The 25,000-nt window shown below is 35.9% G+C and overlaps 1 protein-coding gene across 4 annotated transcripts in view; it reads left to right on the top strand.

Moving 5' to 3' along the window:
• The window catches only part of LOC145292535 (tubulin alpha chain-like), a 114,416-nt gene that overhangs the window by 5,389 nt on the left and 84,027 nt on the right, over positions 1–25,000 (top strand). Inside the window, exon 1 of one of the 4 annotated variants that reach the window (XM_080138739.1) lies at positions 22,370–22,826. The exons of 2 other annotated variants lie outside the window; for them this stretch is intronic. The gene's annotated coding sequence lies outside the window, so the exon portion shown is untranslated. Of the gene's footprint in view, positions 1–22,369; positions 22,827–25,000 lie in introns of those variants that run through there. One more of the 4 variants, XM_080138786.1, reaches the window with a different exon arrangement.

Raw genomic sequence — 25,000 nt, 5'->3', positions numbered from 1 at the left:
TGTTGGTTGATGCAGATGCATCGATTAAAAACATTCTTTAACGAAGCTAACGATTTTTTATGCTTATTTATTTTATGGCAGTTCGAAATGAAATAACAGGAAAACTCATGGATATACTTACTTATCAGTGAAAATATTAATGTTGAGCAAAAAATATGGAATTTTAAATAGAATTTTAATAAAAATAAAATCAATTCAAGTCAACGAACTTCGAATGATATTCGTGTCAAGCTTGCAGAAGATTATCTCATATTTTTAATATTAAGACGCTATGAGGTCTTGTGGTTCGGAGTTCGTGGACTCTGAGTAGTAAATTAATTTTTTAATATATAAAATTCTACTCGAATATTTCCGTAATTTTTGGTGTACATTAATATTTTTCACTGATACGTAAACATTCCTGTTATTTAATTTTAACTGCCGTATTTCGCATGTATCGCAATATAAATAAGCATCCAATTTCTAAAACATTTTTAGTAAAGAATAATTAAAATATAAAGACATAGTTTCGTACATTGCTACGTAACAACGGCTGTTTGGTGCCATAATTATTTTATTTTGACCCTTATTTCATTATAAAAAGGATAAACTTAATTCCCCGCGTATGTCCTCCTATGAAGATTTAAATGAAGATATAATTATACTAAACTTATGTCTAGAATCCTTATTCATTTTACATTTATACTTAATGTACGTATGTACATCAGTAACATAGTATATTATACTTTTTATGAGGCTTTTTAGTTTTTTTTTTTGTAAGATAATTGCAGTATTTAATGAAAAAGAAAAACATGTTTATAATGTGACGAAATACTGAGCCAAACAATGTGTCAAATACACGTAGACGGACAAAGGAAAGATAACTCTAAATTCCAAATTAATCGACCATCTTCTTAAAGCAGAAATCATTGTTTCATTTCTACGTAAAAAGGAAATTATTTTCGTCTTGCCATAACAAAAAGAACATCTCATTTATTTATTCACTGATCGACCAGACCTCCGCCAAAAAATAAATAAATAAGAAAAGGAAAACTCCGTTAAGGAATTATTCTTGTAGATTTCACTTGTGGCAACTAAATTGCGAAGTGATCCCAACTTGTAGATTTCACTTGTGGCACTAAATAGCGAATGGCTCTAATTGCTTACTTTCTTTCTTTCTTTCTCTGTTTCTATTCAATTTCCTCTTTACTCCGCAAAGCAAGTAAGTTTTCACGGAAATATGTTAACAAAGTATTTTCAACTAACGAAACTCGTTTCAAGCCCTAAAATTAACACATATATGTGAAAATAGTAAGCCGACCCGAGCTTAGAAACTCCTATAAGATCTTATCAATAAAATCAGATTTTCTCCAGACTTCTAAAGCTAACTGCGCTTTGAACAGAACGTCTACCCCTTCTCACCGGGCCTTTGACTTATGTGGAGGCGAAAAGGACTCAATGACTCATGTACAAGATTTTTCCACACATATTCTTACACAGAAAAGAATTACTCCTAACTCACAAGCACTAACAAGAACAATGTAAACCGACGCACACACATACACAATGTCACGCTGCCAAATACTCACATACGTATATTACTTACACATGCATATTCATACCAGGAACATATTGATCTACACAATTCTAAGCCCTGTGACTACTAACTCAACCTTTATTACCCAAACAATATGAACATTTCATGATTGAAAGTAACTTTTACATTCTTAACTCTTTGTTGAGGAGACCTACGTATAAATGAACTTTTCCGCACCTTATGAATATTGCTATGAATTCGGAGAGAGAGCGGGTGGCAAATATAAACATTCTGAAAACTTATTTGGAACTGATTGAATGGAACGGTTTAATTTGTGGGACCAACGGATCAATAAATTTTACTAAACGGATGCCCAAGACCTGAAAGACGAATGAAAAGATAAATTTCATGAAGTTTTCTCGGCAGGACTAAGAAAATGTACTAACGCAACAGCCAGATTCGAGCTGAAAGAAAACATTCAGCTCGTATTTAAAAGAAAAATAAAGGCCGCCATTAGTATCAGTAGAAAAAAATAAATGGAGAGTTAAATCGACTTGAAAATACTGTTCAAAATGGTTTCCAGCAAATGGGCTGCTCTCACTGTATATGGAAGGAAAAAGTCCAACTAAATTCAAGTCTGTTCATAGTTTTCAATTGGCCTTTACATAGGTCTAAAAGATGACCGCTATCCTCTCCCCAACAGAGGAGGAGGTAAATAATAAACTGGAGTAGGTTTTTCTAAAGAGAACTTAAAAGATGCTTATCTTCAGATCCCTGTTGAGGAGGAGTGCTAAAAACTCCTATGTGTCAATACCCATAGGGATTTATATAAGTTCGATAGTTTGCCATTCGAGGTTAAGGTTGCACGGTCTGGAGTTCGCGTGTGCCTACCTAAATAACATTGTAATGATAAATAAATATAACGAGGAACATTACAAATAGACACACGACGTTTTCAAAGGAATATGAAATTTCGGATTCAAGATAAAGGAAGCGAATTGCGACTTTTATGAAAAAAATAGGTATATCGAACATATTATTAACAAGACCGGAAGATGTCCTGATCCAAAGTGGGCAGAAGCTATCAAAAATATGCCTTCCCCAAGAAATGTTACCAAGCTCCAAAGCTTTCTTGGACAAGCCAACTATTAACAAGTATTCATAGAGAGCATGCTCATTTTTTAATGATTTACGGAAAAAAGATAAAATTTGAGATTGGGTAACTGAGTGCCAGTCAGTTTTTTGAAGAAAATAAAAACTGAACTAAAATCAAAACTATTTCTGACTTATTCCAATCTCCGAATAGATATCATTGCGATGCTAGCTCGTATTGTATAGTATATACTACATCATATATACTACATCGTATTGTATAGTATATACTACATCATATGCCAGACGGAGCCCCCCCCTCTCCCCCCCAAAAAAAAACATTTCACACGCTTCTAATGTGTTACTCCCCGTAGCAAAAGCGTACGACCAAATTAAAAAAGAAGCTCTCAGTATAATTTTCATGGTGATGAAATCTTATAAATATCTGCATGGAAGGTTGTTCAACCTGTCAATGGATAGTAAACCCTTATTAACAATATTTGATTCGAAAACGGACTGTACGGAAAGTAAATTTTTAAGATGAGGTACTATCCTTCTAAAATATAATTTTAAATTGGAGTATTTATCAAGTAATAGACTTCGCCATGCAGATAAGCTATCGAAACTAATTGCTAATCAAAATCAAGCGGCTCTGCGACCAGACTGTGAAATAAAGACAATAATAACAAATACCTTTCGGGATCTATCGTTAGCATTGTCGAAAATAAAAATCGAGGCGCTCGAAATTGAATTTATTTGCGAGATAAAACAAAAAAATCGCAACAAAGGATAATAGCGCTTTGGAGGTCTGTGTTATAACGTGTTGTTCTACATCGAAAAAAAAGTTGTAATTAAAAAAATACAAAATAGAAATAAAACAAATACAAAAGTTTTCCACACTGGACACTTCGGTAAAAACTGTATGAAGAGTCTCGTGCAGCGTTGTGTCTACTGTCCTGCAATGTACAGAGGCATAATCGGTAATGGTGCATAAAACGAGACTCTAAGTTTCAAAGATGGCGGCAGGTCTGTCAATTGAAGTATGGATGTACAAAAGTGATATAATATTTCCGTTATTCTTCAAAACTGCTTACTTATATATTTGGACAAAATATTAAGATTTTTTTAAATATATTTTTTGTCACATATATGGTCACACATACATATTAACCTTGCTGCCCCGCTTTGCGAGAATTACTATCATATCGTGAGCGACAAGTACTCTAAGTGGCTTCATGTTCTAAGGTGCAAGATGCTGGCAACAGCTGTAAAAATCGGATTCCTACATGAACTGTTCGCAAGATTTGAAGTACCAGATTGCTTTGTCAATGACAATGTCACAAGGTTTACATCAGCAGAATTTAATGATTTTTGCAACATTTTCCAACTTAGCGCATAACAACGCTGCAATATCACCTGAGGCCAAATAAGTAAGCGGAGAAGTTTGTGGATACACTGAAAAGACCATTCAAAAAGGAAAATCTACTGACAGAGCATTGCAACAGTTCTTGAAAGTCCATTGTATAATGCCGAACTGAATTACACCATCAGTTAGATCACCGGCAGAAATCATGCTAGAGAAAGTTAGTCATTTGTTTCACAAATTAATTCCCAAACAGTAAAAAATAAGTAAGGTCGAAAAATGTCAATAGAACGGTTTCTCCCAGGCTAGAAAACCTTTTTAAAAAGCTTAAAAAGAAAATATGCCATAACTGGAATATGGACAGGATCTATCGATGACATATTCCAACACATAAGAGACATGAAGTGGATCCTATTGACATACACTATGAAGTGGAAGAACCTATCGAGATCATTTACTACGGGGTTGATCCTAAGTCCACTTAATATACGACTAAATACGAAAGTTTGAGAGAAAGAGGAAATTTACGGAACTCTTAAGAATTAATCCCTTAAAATAAAAATAAAAAAACCTACGAATGAACCTTTCCACACTTGACAGCTACTGCTATCGATTCTGAGCGACAGTGAGTCTACACAGAGTGAAAGACTAAGAGAGCGAGTGCGAGAGAAAGTAATCTTATCTGCTCGGTTATCCATGTACTACGTTTTACCACAAATATAATATTCAACCTGATATCCACGTCTGTGTTATTTAACCATCTTCCATAACACTCAGTTCTAAATATGACCTTAAACTATATCCAGTGGTGAGGTCCCAGCTTGCGGGCTTTGGGGAGTTTAGAGCCACCCTTTAATTGTCATTGCTCCCAGGTCCACTCTGACCCGGTATGGTAGTACCTGTTAGGGTCCCAACTATGGGTTGAATAGAAACCGACTTGAAAACAACAAATATATTCTATTACAAAAATTTTTTTTCAAAATCTTTGGATTCTGCATTAAATAACCTGAAAAGGGTTGATATGCCGTAAAACAAAAACAACCAACCAACCAATCCATAACACTCATGTATAAAAATGTGTTATGGTAATATCTCTAAAATAGCTTTTGCGGATGATATAAGAAAAATAAGGTATTCAAAATGTGTTTTTTTATCTTAAATATTATTACATGGGGAGTCATTTCGTATAAAAAGTTAATTTATTTTACCGATCGAAACTCGAGCAATCGACGATTAAATATGAGTAAGCATTCAATAAGTAAAAAGTCAACATGGCTGCCAGTTGCCATTTCGTTGACCAAAAAGCAGTATTGGCATTGCTATCAAAACTAATCGACGGGAATTCGGTGAATCTATTTATTTCGTATCTTTATGAATTTATGAAGAGAGAGAGTGAAATCGTTTGCTGCATTACGTGCATTTCCTGGCAATTTAAACAACTTGTATTTTTACCAATGTAGAATAAATGCAAGAAAAAACGTGTAAAATAAGTTAAACAACTTTTAAATAATGTTTTTTAATCAATTTTTTTGCTATACTTTAGAATGACAAATAATTAAAGCAACTTTTATTTTTACCAATGTAGAATAAATGCAAGAAAAAACGTGTAAAATAAGTTAAACAACTTTTAAATAATGTTTTTTAATTAATTTTTTTTCTATACTTTAGAATGACAAATAATTAAAGCAACTTGTAAATAACTTTTATTTTTAGGTAAAATTTTGTTTTGGTTTAAAATGAAAAATATTTTATGTAGAATAAATGCACGCGATGCAGCGAAGGATTTCGCTGAATTTATTCGTGCTACTCGCTCTCTACACAATAAATTTATAAAATTATTTACACTATCCTCTGAGCTTTTTCGTTCGTAAACCCACCCACCAAAGTTCAGTCACTAACTTCCGATGACTAAGGTTATGTGCATTACCTGAATATCTGATCCATTGTCCGAATTCTGCTTACAACTTTCGAACTGTCTACAGAATAAAAAAAAATTCGTGGCTATTTACATCCTATATCTGTATAACCAAGGACTGTAAGCACCCCAAATATTTAGTAGCTACTTATCTTTCTACCAAGTTGCTGTATCGTCATAAAGAGTTCCAGTTACAAAGTATAATTTCCTTCATGTCAAGTGTTCTACCTGACCTTCACGTAGTCTTGCTTTTATTTCAAAATTATAATTACTTAACATTTTAATATTTCAGTGTTCCCTATTTATCTGAATCCACGCAGCAAAATACTGACAAACAAAAACACCAAACACGGAGAAAAACTTCGCAACTAAAACAAAATTATTTTATAGTCGTTCAGAATAGTCCGTTCTAAAAATGACCGTGTCTTTTCTGTTGCAGTTTCTTATTTAAAAAGTAAAAAAATACAGTGTCTTCATAGTTAATAATCCTTTTCCACAATGGCAGAATCCATAGTCAATTATAAACGACACATAAGCTTAAAGCAAAATTACTACTCTTTATAGAAATAAAGTCACACTTATTTTTATTTTCTTAGTACTTTTTAGTACTTACTTTAGTACTTATATTTACTTTTTCACGCGTTGAAATTGTTTAAACATTTATTCCAGTCTTGCAAAACCTCCAGCCAAGTTTTTTCAAATTTTAAAACTTTAGTAATTCATAACAATAAAAATTGAGATATCACTCAAAAAGTCCAAACACAAACTTATAAAAATATGTTCAAGTAAGAATGTTTTATTCCAAATTTCTCTCTAAAACCAAACAAGCTATTGGCTACGTTAAAATGAGTATTAAACAATATCACTTATAATAATGCATAACGGTCACCACAAAATAAAGAAATATAGCTGATAGGACAAGAAACTTCGAAAGTGATCAAACAAGAAGAAAAAAAATGAAGACAAGTGACTCCCCGACTGGTGAAATATCCTTTACTTTTTTCCATGTTTTCCACTCTCGGCCGGGTTTGTTTTTAAGTCTTTATTTGTGGCTGCGTTTTTTTGTTTTATTTTTTTTTCGCCCCTCTATTGTGACTGCATTCTTCTATGGTTATTTTTTCTTTTTCTTTCTTGATTTTTCATATTGATATCGTTTAAAAAGGATTAGTCGCGGCTACAAAAATAAATATATGTAACGTAGCCGTTATGTTGCAAGTGGACAAACAAACAAACAAAAAAAGAAACAGAACAAAAAATAAATAAATAAATAAAAATCCGAGTCGGCATTTTTTTAAACACAAGCATTTATTACAATTACTTTCGCGACCACTTAAAAAGTCTCTCGCTGCTAACTGTCCATTTTAGCCTGGACGGCGTTTCTCTTTCTTCCAACCGCATGGTGGGTCCAGCCGGCCCATTCTTGTCTTCGACGTTACACGTCCATTTTCTTCGACGCCCACTTTGCTTCTGTTCCAAGCACATGGTGTATTTTTCATATTTTCCCTTCTATTTCTTTGCACACTTTCTAATTTTCATATCCGCTTTTTTCGGCTATTGCTGCTAATCTCTTCGTAAGCCAGTTATCTTTCGCTGCTGCTGATATTTTTCCACGCGCTCACATGCACTACGTTGCACGATGGTCATGCTGTACAATACCATATAGAATTTTTAAATTCATTAAAATTACCTTGTATGCTACTACACAAATTCAAGCTGAACACGGAGTGGCCAGTTATGTTACTCCAGAATCTTGATGCCCCATGACTTTGCAATGTAACAAGACTGTGTGTTAAACACATGCAACCCAATGAGAAAGAAGTCGTCATATTAACTGGTGTTGCTAAGAACGAATTGACATTCATTCCCAAGATATCCATTCTTCCATCAGATTTTTTAATTCATTTTTATAAAGGCTTCAGTTTTCAATTAAATTGTTTTTGTCATGATAATAAACAGGTCACAAGGAAATTCCTTTGCAGTGATTGGTCTCAACTTTGCTTCACCTTGCTTTAGCCATGGGGGGGGGTTATGTAGAATGTTCACGGGCAGGCTCCCACAATATCTACATATATTGGCAGCAGAAGGTATAACATCAAATATTTTGTATCCAAGAGCTTTATATAAATAACAAAGCATTCCATAAAGACATTCGCTTACATAAATTCATTTAACTTATATCATTTCATATTTATAGGCACATCAGATCCATTATCTGAGACAACTTTCATTTACTTTTCAAAACTTACAAGATCTGATTAATAACTACTTAAGAAACAACAGGTAGTAAGCAATTCAAAAAGAATAAAAGAATATTTAATATTATTTTTCTTTTATGGGCAATGATGACAAACGGGTCCTGTTAGTATATATATATATATATATATATATATATATATATGTGTGTGTGTGTGTGTGTGTGTGTGTGTGTGTGTGTGTGTGTGTGTGTGTGTGTGTGTAATTTATTGACTGATTATATGTATTAATAATTGTAGGTAGTGTTTTCTACGGCGTGAGAGATTTAACTTGAGTCTAAGGTCTTTTAATAGGAATTTACTTATTAATGGCGATACATTTTATAAACCTCCATGTTGTTTAATTGTGCTTGAATTTACGATAGGCACTGATTTAAGAAGTCTCCGTCACGTTTTATTTGAAATAAATTGAACTATTGTTGCTTGTTTGAAGTGAAAAGTTTTCTTATGCTGCAATAAGAATGAGAGAATAACGCATTCAGAGAATTGCTATTTCTTATATCTTATGTTCATTGAGCCTTTTCTTTAATGTATGTTGGTTTTCACCGATGTATATATGATAGCAATTTTGTCAAGGAACAGTGTATATGCCTGTATTGGAAATTGGCTTGTTTTGGAGATGTTCTTAATGTTTGTTTTAGTTTGTGATGTAGTTTGTATGATTGGAATTCCCAGTTTGTTTAGTGTGTTGCAAATTATTGTAGCTATGTGTAGGTAAAAGATGTCTGTTTACGGGAAAAATGTCTGATGTATATGAATTTTATTTATTTAGTTTGGAAAATATTTGTGTGGCTTTTTTCTTTTCATTTAATATAAAATATGTGGGGTATTGCAATGTTTTCAAAGTTTCTGTGATGAATTTGAATTCTTCGTCCAGATATTCAGACTGCAAATTCTGAGTGAAGAAACCAATTATCCTGCTTGTTTTTATTTTGTTATGGTGTAAGTAGAAATGTATGTAATCATTTTTGTGTGTAGTTTTGCGGTGAATTATAACGGACATATTTGTTCCAAAAAGAATATGAATTGCATCATATATTTTAGAAAATATTAAAGGCTATATGACGATAAAAAAAATCTTACTCTCTTTCACAACGTTATGCCCCCCCCCAACTTTTTCGTTTCTGGAATGGAACAAGGTTATACATTTCATTATATCAAAATATATTTTTAAATATTTGTACTGGTGTTTTTTTTTTTTTTTTATTAATTTCATTTATTTAAATAAAGGCGAAACGTTGATGGACACATGACTTAGTTTGTTCTTTTTTATCTCTCTCTCTCTCTCTCTCTCTCTCTCTCTCTCTATATATATATATATATATATATATATATATATATATATATATATATATACTTGTACTTTTTGTAGTAAAAGAAATCCCATACAGTGCTCTATTATTAGGGAAAAACCTTTCTCGAAATAAGAGCAATATATTTTTTTGTATAATATATACAGGAATTTACATCGGTAGTCGGTACCGACGGTTTCAAGCCCGGTAGTTGAGGACTGCTCTTAATGTCCACCTCAGGCTCTAGTCGGCTGAAGAGAGCCTGAGGTGGACATTAAGAGCAGTCCTCAACTACCGGGCTTGAAACCGTCGGTACCGACTACCGATGTAAATTCCTGTATATATTATACAAATATATATATATATATATATATATATATATATATATATATATATATATATATATATATATAGTCATTTTATTATACAAACATTATTGGTTACATGTGTGTATACATGTTTCAGTGGATTCCCAATTCAAGGATAACACTTCATTAGACCGAAAAAGAATCGATTTTGTAACGGAAGTCAAGATTACATTAGTTTTATAAGATATTCGAGTGTGGTTTGCGTTCTGGAAAAATCTGGGTTGTGTATTTCGTGAATGGGAGCACTAGGGGTTTTGGATGGATGTGTGAAGGAAAGGATTAGGGTTGAGGGAGGAGAGGAGGAAGTACGATTTCGAGTGGTTAAACTGTCGTAGTGGGGAAGTGTTGGTATTCTTTTAACTTGGCGGTTGTTTATTGGACTAAGTTTTTCGCTTTGATCTGGAGTAATATTATACTCTTATCGTCGCTATTCCCTCTTTTAGGTTTTATGGTTGTTTTTACTGCTTTAGTGGCGACTTCATTTTCCTATTTACAAGTTTTATTTATTTATTTATTATTTTATTTTATTTTATTTATTTATTTTTATTTTTTATTCTATTCCTTGTGTTTTTTATCCGTTCATTTGTTTCTAGTTTTCAGACTCTTTGTTTATTTATTTACTTGTTTGTTTATTTATAAGATATATATCCATATGGTCAAATTAACAGTTAGTTGAACAAATATATGGGCTTATATTTTCTCCTCTACCGCCTGAGGTAATAACTGCTGCAAAGGTTTTTATATCTATATACTCTAATCTATATCAAAACAATATATATAGGCATAAATAAGAGCCAATATTAAAAAATGAAAAGCATATAAATCCCATGGGGATATAAAAAGGATAAAGTTTCCCCCAAAAGAAAACTGACTATTATAACAATGGGTAACAATTGTTTTACTTTTTGAATGCTGTCTATATTTCTACAACTGATTTAGAATATTTGCACTATTGAATTTTTTGTTTGTTTGTTTGTTTGCTTTTACCTAGGAGTCACCACTTATTAAGGCCCTGAGGCCACTTGAGGATAAAGGTTATTGAGTGTGCAGTAATCAATGGGATAATATTGTAGGAGTCGTTAATTATGGAAATTTGGTAAATTGGATTACTTAAGGGGACGGTTCATCAAGAATTTGTTTATGTTGGACTTGAAGACAACTAAGTTGTAGTCAGCTGGAAAACAGGCAAACGGAAGAGAGTTTTACAGGCGTGCAGTTCTAAGAAAGAAGCTTTGTTCATGGAATCTACGTTTTTATTTAGGCCCAGTTAAAGAGTGGGGAAAGTTATTGACAGTGGTTTCAGCTAGACGGGTGTTTTTCAAGAAACATTGGCGAGAGGGGACCAGGGATTGGAGCTCAGACGAGCACGTGCCATGGAAATAATGATAAAACAAAGATAGGCTCACAACGTCCCTTCTGTGGGAAAGAGGTTGCAGGGAAGAGAAAAGGGCATCCCCCACTAAGTTACAAATCTATTTTGTACTCTGTCAAAGCAAGATAAGCTGCTTCTAGCAGCTCCTGCCCAGATGTGACAACAATACTCCATCCCTGGACGTACTTGGCTTTTATATAGATAGAGAATTGCATCAGTAGTGAGATATCTACTGGAGCAGTAGAAAGATCCCACCATTCTCCCAGTGACTTTGGCAACAGATTTGATGTACGTGCTCCATTTCAGATCAGGAGTAAAGGTCAAGCCCAGAAGCTTGTCAAAACATGAAGCTTCTCCAAGACGAGAGCCACCCATTTCAGTTGATGTCAGATGGGGATCAGAGCATTGATGATGTAAAGATAGAAGCTTGGTTTTAGATGCATTAAAAGTAACCAGCCACCTCCTTCCCCATTGTGTGAGGAGAGAGAATCAGAGAGAACTTGGTCATTTACGGCCTTTGATGTGTTGCCATAGATGGTAGCGTCATCAGCATAGATGTAAACGAATGATCTAAGTATGTGTTTTGGGAGATCACTGATGTAGATCAGGAAGAGAGTTGGGCCCAGGATGGCCCCCTGAGGGACTCCAGCATAAATACTATGAGCTTCTGATTTCTGCCCATCAACTACTACTCTTATAAGCCTATCAGAGAGAAATGATTTTATAATTGAGAAGACATTTCCAGCTATACCATACCTGGATATCTTGTGAAGTAGGCCTTTATGCCATACCCTATCAAAGGCCTTTGATATGTCAAGAGCAATTGCCCTAGAGAGGAAGCCTTTGTCGAGAAATTCACTAATTCTATGAGATAAAACCTTTAGCACATCTGCTGTAGATCTAGCAGAACACAAACCATATTGCATGTCACTAAGGAGGTTATTTCTGCTGAGGTGGTTGACTACTTCCTTATTTAATATGAACTCTAGTAACTTACTCATGATGCACAGGAGACTTATTGGTTTGTACTGAGAGGGAGATGATCTATCACCTGAATTCTTAAATACAGGACATACTGATGAGGTTTTCCAGAGTGTTGGAAAGTAATTCTCTTTAATACAACACTAAAACAGTTTTGTGAGTGTTGAAGCAAGTTTTGGTTGAAGCTTTTTCAACAATATAATTGGAATGCCATCAGGGCCAGTTGCTTTACTAGAATCAAGGTTCTTGATTAGCTTGGCGACATTACATACAGATATTTATATGTCACATAGCATGTTGTCTGTTATAGGAGGAAATACGAGGGGGATGATGGTCTTGGTCGCATAGGGTAGAATTAGCTGCAAAGTTTTTGGCAAATAGGTTGGCTTTGTCCAATGCTGACGAGATGACCTCAGGTCCATTGATGATGGTTGGGATAGAACACACGCTTCTGTTCATGATCCTGTTTGCTATTTGCCAAAACTGTTGGGAACCAAGCCACTGTTCAGCTACTTTGGATTTAACGGACTGAACATATAGCTCTCTTGCATATAGGAAACGGCATCTGTTTCTCTCCATCAGGTCAGGTTTTGTACTAAGTTGATTTGGGAAAAAAAATTAGATCTTGTGACAAAATCGATTGTATTTATTGTGCCATTATCAGTTGATTTTTGTCAACACATATCATCATAAATATGTTTTTAAGAGAAAAAATGTTTTGCCAACAACATATATTTGTTACCTGATAGAAAAATCGATTATTGTAAACTGAATGGTGGGTATTGATAAAGGTAAGTACACGTAAATTGCATGTTGCTTAACCATTTCGCAAACTTCTGGGCTTGAACTTCCGCTTTTTTAAACTCCTGGATTGCTCAGCAGCAGGGAGATCTCTCTTCAGATTCGACAATCAAAACATTGCATTTTACACCAACTTCTTATAAAATGCTCCACACATGCATACGTATGACCATAGCTAAAAGTGACCTGATACCTGGTCTCCATTTCTTTTAGGTCCTGATGAAATCTCTCCTGCTGCTCGTCACTCATTGAACCCAGGTTTTCAAGAAACCAGTTCATATGTGAAAAAAGTAGTGTGTCTTGATGCTTATGTTGCAGCCCAGGCTTTTGAAAGTAAGCATATTGTTGACAAGTTCTGTCTAGTTTCTGGTCTTATTGCTGCAAAGTTCTTTATTACCAGAACAAATGCCTTCCATGCTTCCAATTCTACTTTGGTTATTGAGTTTTTGAAATCTGGATCTCTGTTGAGCTGCCCAATCTGAGGACTATCAAAGATTCCAGCTTTCAGTTCCTCCATGACCAATCCTGGCACAAGTAAGTGAAGCAGTCACCATCCTTGTCCAGAGCCTTGATGAACTGCTTGATTAAACCGAGTTTGATGTGCAGTGGTGGGGAAAATATTCTGTCTTTGTCCACCAGAGGGTCGTTGATGACACTCCTTTCTTTGCAAGGCATCAATTTCTCCTGTAAAGGCCAGTCATTCTTCGCGTATGATGAAGACAAATTTTTGGAAAATTTCAAGGTTTTTATGACTTCAAACTGATTATTTTTTGACATAATCAACCAGAACTCTCAGACCAGAATACTTCTTGTCATCTAAATAATCATTTTCAATCAAAACATTGCATTTTACACCAACTTCTTTTAAAATGCTCCACACATGCGCACGTATGACCATAGCTAAAAAACTTGGCCTGATTGAGCAAAATCAATATGAATTCAGATTTAGTGCATCAGATTTGTCCTAAATCAGCTGAAAAACCGTAAACAACAGATTTGTTGTTGATCAGTGAAAGAGAGAAAAAAACCTACCAAATACTAGATTTTGTCGTCCCAGCAATTCACAGGGTTAAGCTAGATGTGGCAAGCAGAACTGCCAGGCAACTCAAGGCAATATGGAGCATGAAGAAAATTACAGTAATACCAACCAATGTAGGAGCACTAGGAAGACTTTCCCAAAACATGGAAAATATAGGATCTTGGTAACATGTAATGATAGCATCCTCCCAGATATTAGCTCACAGGTTGAAATAAATTAACGCAAATAGAAATACATAACCCATACTTGGATGAACGCAAGAAAACCGTATCAGCCAGACTAGATATGTAAGATGGATTATTCCATAATCCAACACCTCTACCTTTACCTCTGTACCACAAAAAAGACATTGGTATGTACAATGAAAAATGGTCATGAAGGGTCTAGGAGGATGGAAAGGTCGAGAACAGAGTACTAGAATCCTGAGGAGGCTTTTCTAAGTCAAATTTCAGGAAAATACAATGATTGTTGTACATGTGAGCTCAATTGTAAACGTCAAGTGATTTGTAAAATTTATCGAGTGACGTAGCAGCAGTAGCGAATGCTGTTTTTACGTATCACTCCTCCTCGATTCAAAAGCTAAAATCGGCAGTTTCCTTCAATCAATCAAAACGCAATTAATACTCGGTTCCAAACTGTAAAACTCAAACACAGCATTTTTCTTCTCTCTTTTCTGTTTTTCATTCAGGAACATCATACATATGTACATCACAATCCAGTCTAACTTTGGAACCCGAAATCTCTCAGCAATAGCACGCACATAACGTGAGACATCTATGAATTACTCTGTAGCCAGTGAAACACAAACATACCACTCAACAGGCACATATACAATTAAATCCATACATACACACTCTCACTGGCAAAAGAAGTACACTAATATACACACATGTAAACGCACACTCTTCCAGCCGAAACAAACATGTGTATTCAATTTCTCATTATAAATAAACATATTTATTTCAGCAGAACGTTCTGGGAACTCTTAATATTCATATTCTACGAATTTAAATAAAGGGTCACTCTAGTAAGTAAATCTTTTATTAATGGAGATTTGGTATCTGCATGTCTGAAACGAAACTATGCTATTACTTCTATTAATGTATTATTAAATGATGTTCAGTTCCCTGTACACATTCAGACTATCTTTTGATGTTTAGTTTAAAGGGAGGGATTACTCTAGAATTTTTTCTGTTGTCAAGATATCATACTTCCAAGTGTTATTTCCTCCTTTTTCAGAGGAAGTAGTGTAGTATCTGTTCTATTGTCATGGAAACATCCTTCCAGATATTAACTCCTTCTTTTTAGGGTTAAATATATATTTGTCGGTCATTATACTATTCTCCCAAGTATTATCGCCTCAGTATTTTTTGGAGGGGGAGGGGTGATAGGGTTATTCATCATCATAAGTTTTAGCACATACAACAGGGTCCTGAATAAATCCGTGACCTCTATCCCAACCATCATCAATGGACCAGAAATGATTTCCTCAGCATCTGATAAAGCCAAAGTTTTTGCTAAGAACTTTACATCAAACTCCACCCTTGCGATGAGGGCCGCCTACCTCCTAAATTTCCCTCTAAGACTGAAAATACTATAAGTGACATCCCTGTCAGGATGTTGCCAAACATATCAAGAACATTGATGCCGGCAAAGCTTTTTTTTTTCTTTTTTTATTACATTTTCACCCCAAACAAGGCAAATTGCCACTTTGGTGTAGGGGGCTACTATCAGGGGCAACAACTACTGGGGTACTATGTAGGGAATTGGGCAGCAAGATGTCAATTCACGTTACACTTGAACTTCTGCACGTCAGTACTGTTGGGGAAGCAAGGACTTGGAATGGAATTCCAGAGTCTAGCGGTTCTGGGGAAGAAATTACTGGAATAGAAAGATCTTTTACATCTAGGGATTTCTACAGTGTGGGGGTGGGAATTAGCAGCCTGTCAGGTTTGCCGAGGGTGCTCACGTCGTGGGGGCACAAGTGCTTGCAGTTCGTCAGAGCATTCACTACTAAAATACTTGTAGAAAAGGCAGAGAGATGCAACATTTCATCGATGGGACAGAGGCTGAAGCTTAGATGCCAGTTCAGGGCCTATCAGGTTTGCAACTCTCTTTTGAACCTTGTCAAGCAGCGAGAGACTAGTAGCAGATGCACCAGCCCAAATGTGACAGCAATACTTCATACATGAGCGAATGGTGGCCTCATAGGGGTACAGGATACTTTCGGGTGTTAGTAGTTTTCTAGCACGGTAGAGAGAACCCACCTTTCTTGCAGCGGTCCTGGCAATGCCTTCAATATAATTGTTCCAACTCATGTTTCCTGTGAACGTTAGGCCAAGGAGTTTGAAAGATGTACTCTCAGATAAAGAGTCGTTGGCCATTGCTATAGGTGGTAGAGAGGGTTTCTTGTAATTATTGAATGAAGCTAGTTGAGTATGGCGGCATTGAACGTGACCAACCACTTTTGTCCCCATTCCACCACAGATTGGAGGTCTTCGTCTAGTGTTTCTGCCATTTCTTTAGAAATGTGTTCATTCGTCTTCCTGTCGTGCCTGCCATAGTGTAGTGTCATCAGCATATATACCATTCTCAGAGGCAATTTTGTCAGAGAGATAATTTATGAATATCAGGAACAATAGAGGTCCAAGGATAGAACCATGGGGCACCCCCGCATTTATATCATATTGTTTAGATGTACGACTGTCGAGGACAAGCTGGATTTTTCTCTTATCTATGAAGGATTTAATTATGTTAAGTATTCTACCAGTGATGCCGTATGATCTAATTTTCCTGAGGAGACCCTCATGCCATACCCTGTCAAAAGCCTTAGATATATCTAGAGCTGCCGCTCTGCCCTCCCCCTCTTTGTCCAGTGAATGGTATATACGTTCAGAGATTACAGTTAGGATGTCTGCTGTGGAATGGGCTTGTCTAAATCCATATTGTTTGTCAGTCAGAAGTTTAGCATCTGTAAGGTGATGGACTAGAGCATGGTTAATTATGGTCTCAAATATTTTGGCAAAAAGTGGGAGGAGGCTAATGGGGCGATAATTTGATGGGTCAGTCCTTTCGCCAGAATTCTTGAATACTGGTACAATAGAAACAGTTTTCCAACAGCCCGGAAAGCAAGCTTCATTAAGGCATTTGTTGTAGAGTTTGGAGAGAACTGGAGCTACTTTGGCTGAGCACTTTTTTAATAGCACAGCTGGGATGAGATCGGGTCCACATGCTTTTGAAATGTCAAGGTTTTTTATGATGGCATGCACCTGAGCGGGGGTGATTTTCAGATCGTCTAGCGTGGCGTCTGTCCGCATAGGAAAGTCAGGTAGGGGGTGGTTGGAAGGGTCCAGTGTGGAGTTTGTGGCAAACCGACTGGCAAACATGTTAGCCTTTTCGGTTGCTGAGGAGACAACCTCGTGATTGTTGGCTAGTGGGGGAATTGTTGATTGCCCATTATTTATTAAAGGTTTACTTCATAAGATCTCTAGCTATGGTATTGCTTGAAATGTCTTCTCAATTATTAAATCATTTCTTTCTGATAGGTTCATAAGAGTAGTAGTTGAGGGGCAAAAAAATCAGAAGCTCACAGTATTAATGCCGGTGTCCCTCAGGGGTCCATCCTGGGCCCAACTCTTTTTCTGATCTACATTAATGATCTTCCAAATCACATCCTTACATCATTTGTAGACATTTATGCTGACGACACTACCATCTATGGTAGCACATCTAAGACAGTAAACGATCAAGTTCTCTCCAATTCTCTCTCCTCTGATCTTGAGCACGTAGTACAATGGGGTAAGGAGTGGCTGGTTACTTTTAATGCATCTAAAATCAAGATTCTCTCTTTACATCATCTACATTCTGATCCACATCTGGCATCAATTGAAATGAATGGCTCTCGTCTTCAGGAGGCCTCAAGTTTTGACAAGCTTCTTGGCTTGACCATTACTCCTGATCTTAAATGGAACACGTACATCAAATCTGTTGCCAAGGCCGCTGGAAAAATGGTGGGATCTTTCTATCGATCCGGTAGATATCTCACTGCTGATGCTATTCTCTATCTATATAAGAGCCAGGTACGTCCAAGGATGGAATACTGTTGCCACATCTGGGCAGGTGCTGCTAGAAAGGACTTGGCCTGCCTTGATAGAGTTCAAAATAGACTTCGTAGCCTTGTAGGAGATGTCCTTTTCTCTTCCTTGCAACCTCTATCTCACAGAAGAGATGTTGCGAGTTTATCTCTGATGTATCGTTATTTTCATGGAAAGTGTTCGACTGAGCTTCAATCTATGGTCCCCCCTCGCCAAACTTTCACAAGAAACACTCGTCTAGCTGTAAACACTATCAATAATTCCCCCCACTCTTTATCTGTGCCTAAACCTAAACGTAGATTCCATGAACAAAGCTTCTTTCTTAGAACTGCACGCCTGTGGAATTGTCTTCCGTTTTCCTGCTTTCCGGCTGACTACAATATGGTTGTCTTCAAGTCTAACGTAAATAAGTTCTTGATGAGCTGTTCCATATAAGTTATCAAATTTACCAAATTTTCATTACTAATGATTACTATATTGTCCAATTTCTACTGTACGCTCTTTAACCCTTATCCTTGAGTGGCCTCTTAGCCTTGATAATGTGGTGATGCCTATATAAAAAAAAAAAAATTACTACACTGTTGTAGATTTTCCAGAAGTCTTGATTTCCTAGTTTTTGTGCTTCGATGCGCTTTTTAGTGGTTTCCGTAAATTCTCTTTTAGCTGTCGCTATTTCTTTCTTAACGTTATTTCTAGCTTCTATATACTTCAGTCTGTTTGAACTGGACTTATGTCGGCTAAACCTATGGTATGCATGCTGCTTTTGAGCAATGGCAGTTGCGCAAGTCGACGTAAAACATTGGGGAGAGTGGGGCTTACTATAAATATTCCACATGGGAACATGCGCTTCGATTGCAGTTTTGAACCAGTCAGTGGTCTTGTTTGCACACTGTTCAGCAGGGAGAAAAAAAATATTTCTCCATGGAGCATCTCTGATTAGTTCCCTGATGGCTTCCCAGTCAGCTTTTTTATAATATCTCATTGTTTTGAGCATTGGCTCTTCAGTTTTGGCTCTAGAGTTTAGGGCGAGTTCAACCATTATCACTGCATGATCAGCATTCCCGAGTGGGCTGTGGGCCTTCGTTATGCAGTCATCGGGAACTGTGGTCAAAAACAGATCTAGAAGTGATGCGTGTTGTTCTTCCTGGTCAGGAAACTGGGTTGGAAACGTAACAATTTATGATAGGGATTGAGATATAGAGAAGCTATGAGTTGTGCTGCCCACTGCATCTGTGTAAGTAGAGAATCCAAGCCAGTTTTTGTGGTGGACATTAAAGTCACCAAAAACATGTATTTGTGCGCTAGTGTCGAGGGACAGTGCCGTGTCTATGCTGTCAGATACTTTGTTTATTATGGTGAAGTCCTGAGTTGAGGGAGAGCGGTAGAGAAAATAAAAGTAGCTCATATTGTGTTGCATGTTTAGTCTAAAGCACATAAAGGCTTGATCATCTGTTTCTAGGTTTGTTTCTCTAGTCAGGGGGAGGGTATTACGAATGTAAACTCCAAGTCCGTGCATGTGTCTGTCAGAGTCCTTACGGCAGAGTGGAAGATATCCAGGCATGTTAAAGTGGTTAGAGGGGATGGAGGAGTGTAGGTTAGTCTCACTTAGTGCAAAGATATCCGGGGTATTTGTTAAGAGAAATGCTTCAACATCAGCTGAGTTAGTTCTAAGCCCACGGATATTTGTGAATGCAAGCCTCAAGGGAGAAGGCAAGTTGAATTCGTTTGTCTCTAAGCCTGGTTTAAGCTTATTTTTAGATTTTACTCTCGTCATATTTTTAAAGAGTTTCGGTTTAGGTAAGTGGGAGCTAAACAAGAGGTTATGCAGAGCATCAGACATGCATCACAAGTAGACCATCAGCTGACCTTTCTCCAATTAGGATTGTGGCCTTAGGAAAGCCCACCAGGGATGAGTGCAGGGTCCCTTTCCATGCGCGTCATGGCACTACAAACAACCCGATATTATTCAACTGTTGATGGAGCAGCTGCTCTAAGTGCTACCAAAGAGTTAGGGTTCCTGTACTACCAGTCTGGAACAGCAGCCAGGAACTGTCAATCCGGTACCCTCAACCCATTAGAAGCTACCGTCCCTGACAACTTTTCAATCAAAGTGCTTAAAAGCTGCAGCTGAAACTAACTCCTATTTTTATAAAGTTGTCTAATCGTTGCTTAAAGGAGAAATACTTCCCAACACTTTGAAAAAAATTATCACAGTTAAGTATTTGAAAATACTGATGGTTTGTTATCTGCATCTCATAACAATCAGTCCTCTGTATGGCATGAGTAAGTTGCTTGAATTTGTGATGAATCAACAAATTTTCAATCACATCTACAAAAAAACAGCCTACTCAGTGATAAGCAATACGGATTTCGTCCTGCAAGATCAACAGCTGATGTGTTGACTAATATCACACAGAATCAATGAATCTATTAACAGGGGCGTTGTTTCTAGAACAATAGCTCTTGACATATCAAAGGGCTTTTATAGGGTTTAGAATAAAAGTCTGCTTAACAAACTTTCTTGGTAGGGAATATTTGGAAACGTCCTCTCAGTCATCAAATCTTTTGACTCTAATTAGTTTATAAAAGTAGTTGTTGATGAGGAAAAGTCCATAGTTCATAGTATCAATACTGTCATGCCTCAATGATTAATTCTGGGCCCAATCCTCTTCTGGATGTGCATTCCAAATCACATTCTAAGATAATTTGTGGATATTTAATCAGATGGCATAACCACCTATGGCAACACTTTGAAGAGCGTTAATGATCAGGATCTTCTGATTCCATATCTTCCGACTTGGAACACATAGTACAATGAGAAAAAGGTGGATATTTACTTTTAATACTTCTAAAATCAAGCTTCTCTCTTTTCACCATCAATGCTTTGGACTTCATTTTTGCCTAAATTAAATGAATGCCTCTCACCTTGAGGAAGCCCTCTACTTTAAGGTTCTGGACAAACCTGAAATGGAAGACTTATATTAAATCCGTTGTCATGATCGTTGGAGAAATGGTTGAATCATTCTACCGCTCCATAAAGTTCCTCACTCCTGAAGCAATCCTCTATGTATATAAGAATCAAATACATACTATGATGAGGTACTGTTACCACATCTGGGAATGGCCACCTCAGAGAACCATTTCCTTCCTTGACAGAGTACAAACCGACTTTGAAATCTAATGGCAGATGTACAATTCTCTTTTCTTCAGAAAAAAAAGGTCTTTCTTTACTATATCATTATTTTCATAGCAGGTGCTCGACTTAGATCCAATCTATGGTCCCGCTCCTATAAAAATTTCACAACTACTGTTAATAATTTATCCTTATCTCTGCATCTACCTAAAACTAAATAAATAAAACTTCCACTGTCAGTCAGTAGAACACAGTACCACAAAGCTGTTTCTCATTGCCGTTTTTAAGTCTAATGTAAACAAATTATTGTTGCCATCGTTTTAAATAATCAATTCTGATCAGTTACAACTATCATTACTAAACTCCTCAATCAACCGCAACCGGGGATGGGGGTCCTGCAACACCAAAACAACAGAGTCTAGGTCATTGTTGAGATAACTTGTTCCGTTTACTGAGGTATTCTCTCGCTATGTTTAGTTCTAGGAGGTCCACTCTACCAAGCTTTGCCTTTTCCCTTTTTATAGGGGTTTAATTTATTGTTAATTACCTGAGGTGCCACTACCGGGAAATGCCAACAAGGCTGCCCAAGATTTTTTTTTTAGGCCAGAGTGCTCTTCTTCTAGGGTGCTGATTTATAAATCCTACTTTCTGCCAACTCAATTAAGCCTCGAGTGGTCTTTGGGCCTTGATAAGCGGTTATTCGTTTGTAAAAAAATAAACCCAAGGATTACTTTCTCCTTTGTATGGGTGTTAGGAATACACTAAAAGACATAATGTTTCTATTTAATTGCCTCTCCACGAGAGCAGAGTTAGACACAAGGTCGGTTTTTAATGTGGGGAAAATCCAGCTCATCAAAAAAGAGTAACTTTGGATAGTAACAAATATTAAAATTGCCTCAATCATGAAGGATTCTCCTCCACTGACCAAGGATAGAAAATGTGAAGTGAAGCATCAGAACAGATACTATACTGTGATCTTGGCCCGAAGTTCCAGGAATAATTAACTGGTGGTCACTAACGTCGCTGACATTTTAATATTCATTTTTTTTTTACATCCTATCAACATATAACCATCCTTACAGACAAGTGACCCCTGATTATAGTTACTCCCTCCCTTGAACTAACACTATGTTGAGACCTTGTACAATTATAAAAATAGAAACCCCATAATAAAAGGGAAGCTGAAATTTCTCTGTTGTGAATTTAAAATTAAGGTAACATTTGTAATAGCAATAGCTTTAGCGTCGAAAGAAGCGAGTGTTTTTTTTCTCTCCCTCCCTCTCTCGCTCTCTTTCCCCTTCTTTATTATCGACCGTACAAACGTCGCAATACTACTCATGCATCGTTATTGTCGGTACCACGCCTTCGATACCACCCGGAACCGGTCTCTCAGACGCACAAGCCGCACCGCAGACATTGGCAGCAGTGGTTAGACGTGAAAAGGAGAAGGCTTTGCGTGGACATTTCGCATTGGAGATATCCTTCTTTTTTCTTTCGTTTTCGGATTGTCCTTGTTGCTTTCCTAATTGTGACGCAGTTGCTATATAAGTTCCTCGATTTCCACGTATTTCTCTCATCTTTTCGTGTGTGTATGTGTCGTGTATTCAGGTGAGTAGCAGATTATATATATATATATATACACACACACAGACACACACACACACACATATATATATATATATATATATATATATATATATATATATATATATATATATATATGTATATATATATATGCGTGTTTGTATATATGCATATGTATGTATGTATATATATATATATATATATATATATATATATATATATATATATATATAAAATGTGTTTATTTATTCATTTATCTAATTGTAGTTATTGTCTGCGTATCTCATGCATTTGTAATCTCTTAAACTGTTTGTCATGTAATTTTATTAAAAAAGAAATATTTTCGTATTATTAGAGACGAGTGGGTAAATTTATAACTGGACATCTTCAGCTACCCCCCCCCAAAAAAAGTGATTCTACTTTCTTTTAGGCGATTACATGTGAAGGCCTGAAAAACCTGTATGAAATAATAGTTAAATAAGAAACAATTAGTTTTAAGATTTAGAGTTAGGGATCAGTTTCGTATATAAATTTAACTTAACGTTGTTGAAGGAAGCCTCAAACATCATGTTTGCACGTAATCGCCTAACAAAAAGTAGAGCTTTATTAGAAGGATCGAGACATTGTTACTCTACAATGATACCGACGAGTGTACATCTTTACTACACAATCAAAGAAAAAAATATGCTTCGCTAATATTCACATTAATATTTGTATTCATATACAATAATGTTTTAGCCGGTGGAGTTTAAAAAATAGGAAGAAAAAAAAGGAAACAAACGTTTTAAACTCAAAAGTTAAAAAAAAAAGAAAGGAATAACGTAATCGGCATAGGGAGAAGGGAGGAAAACGTCTCATTATGAAAATAGAGTGATTTCTTTCTGAATTCATTTTAGATGGCAGAGGATTGTTGGATTTGCTTTCTTCATTACACCAAACACTTGAAAGGGTTTCGTCCAGCAGTTCTATACTTGCTAAACTTTTCTTCTTCTTCTTCTTCTTCTTCTTCTTCTTCTTCTTCTTCTTCTTCTTCTTCTTCTAATATTTCATAAATATGGCGTAATTCCAATGTGTCGCCTCCTACCCCTACACTCTTACTTCCCCTCACAAAAAAAAAAAAACATTAAAAACCTAACCGAAAATTTAAGCGACAAAAAGAATGATAAATAAAAATAATTAATTGGCATCCGATTCATTTTGGAGTTCTTCTTAACCAATAAAAATGATTTTATATTATTGTTCAATTTGTAAGAAGGGGATCAAAGGGATGTAAGTTTACCATAAAAAGCTCCTCCTCAAATTTAAATGCCATCTAAAATTATTTTTTAATTCTTCAAATTATTACGTATATATCTTAAGCACAAACTCTTATGCTTGGTTTAAAAATGTTTTTAAAAATAACTGTTCAATTTGTAAAGTGAAAGAAGGCGTCAGTTTGCTTTTCAATAATTACATAAAATGATTACCCCCCCCCCCCACATTTAAAATTCCGAAAATTAGATTGGAGCTCAGACGAGCACTTGCTGTTAAAATAACGAGAGAGCAGAGACAGACTCGCAACGTTTCTTCTGTGAGAAAGAGGTTGCAGGGAAGAGAACTTCTAATCCTCTCATAATATTCTTCACTAGCGAAATCCCATTGAAATTCTTAGGTGCTTTCTACCGAAATCTGCATAATTTATTGTTAATTATAATATTATTTTTGAGATAATAAATGTGTGTCTCGATCAGTACTATTAAAATAAAAAATGGCTGTCCTTTCATAAAAATTACCAGCTAAATAATATTTAAATTAATAAAACAAATGTCATTTATTTATTTGTAGAAATTTAATTCTTTTTAAAAACAATAGACATTCTTTCTTCTTGCGGTAAAATAATTGTCGATTAAATATTCTTGAAATCAATGAAATGAATGCCACTTATTGAAAAGTGTTTATTAAAAACTCTACTCTTTTAGTCGATGGGCCGGCAGAATTCGATTTCGGAACAATTCATTTTAAAATGGGTATAAAGTCGTAATTGCTTACTATAGCGACATCTGGTAATATTCACTAATCAGACATTTCTGAATTTGTAAGATGGAGATTATCACAACGTTTCGGTCGATGTAACCTCCGATCTTCAGGGGTATCTTATCGAACTCGGAAATTTGGACAGAATTTCGAACGGAACCTTTTATTTACAATTATTATTTATT

This window comes from Euprymna scolopes, chromosome 1, assembly GCF_053919585.1.
Source record: "Euprymna scolopes isolate OS-2025 chromosome 1, ASM5391958v1, whole genome shotgun sequence".
Taxonomy (NCBI): Eukaryota; Metazoa; Mollusca; class Cephalopoda; order Sepiida; family Sepiolidae; genus Euprymna; species Euprymna scolopes.
The sequence above is the reverse complement of the archived record's forward strand: the minus strand, read 5'-3'. Positions and strand labels throughout refer to the sequence as shown.